General features: G+C 63.6%; 1 protein-coding gene across 1 annotated transcript in view; it reads left to right on the forward strand.

Moving 5' to 3' along the window:
• The window catches only part of SIL1 (SIL1 nucleotide exchange factor), a gene marked incomplete at both ends in the record, with an annotated part of 41,955 nt that overhangs the window by 38,224 nt on the left and 3,141 nt on the right, over nucleotides 1-590 (forward strand). The window lies entirely within an intron of this gene.

Genomic DNA, 590 nt, shown 5'->3' on the forward strand with positions numbered 1-590 from the left:
CCGCAGCAGGGCACCTGCCCGCGGGAGCTGCCGCCTCTGAGCCGGGGGGGAGAAGCAGAGCCCGGGTGGAGCAGGGAGGGTGGGAGAGGTGCCCGGCACCGTGGCTGACATCGCTGAGCTCGGTGTGTTGCTGTATTTCTGGGTGTGTAACTCAAAGCTGCTCCCTGCCTGAGTCTGTCCTGTGGTTCTGGTTTGTCACGGCCGTGTCCGCCTCTGTCTGCTGTCTGGGGTGGTGCTTGGCACTGGCAGCTCCAGCCGCTTTCTGGCAGCGCTAAGAGCTGCGGGTGCTTGGCTGCTGCAGGGACGCGGGACCTTTGGCCGCAGTGCAACTGCTGCTTCAGAGCCTGACGAGCTGGAGCTCTTCCTCGGAGCACGAGAGACCCGGGATCAGGGACGTAGTCAGCCGGCACGCTGTGTGCCGAGTGTGAAAACCCTGCCCGAGAGGGAGCCTGGAGCGCCCAACCTCTCCGCCACCTTCCAACACCTTCACGGCCTGACCTGAATTTTAGCCTGGTCCTTGCAGACAGGAGGGGTTTAGCCATTGATAGTCCTTGGGGAGCTCCGAGTAAGAGGTGTGTGGGTGGTGAGAC

The sequence above is a fragment of the Eurypyga helias genome, unplaced genomic scaffold (genome assembly GCF_000690775.1).
Source record: "Eurypyga helias isolate BGI_N326 unplaced genomic scaffold, ASM69077v1 scaffold7535, whole genome shotgun sequence".
Lineage (NCBI taxonomy): Eukaryota > Metazoa > Chordata > Aves > Eurypygiformes > Eurypygidae > Eurypyga > Eurypyga helias.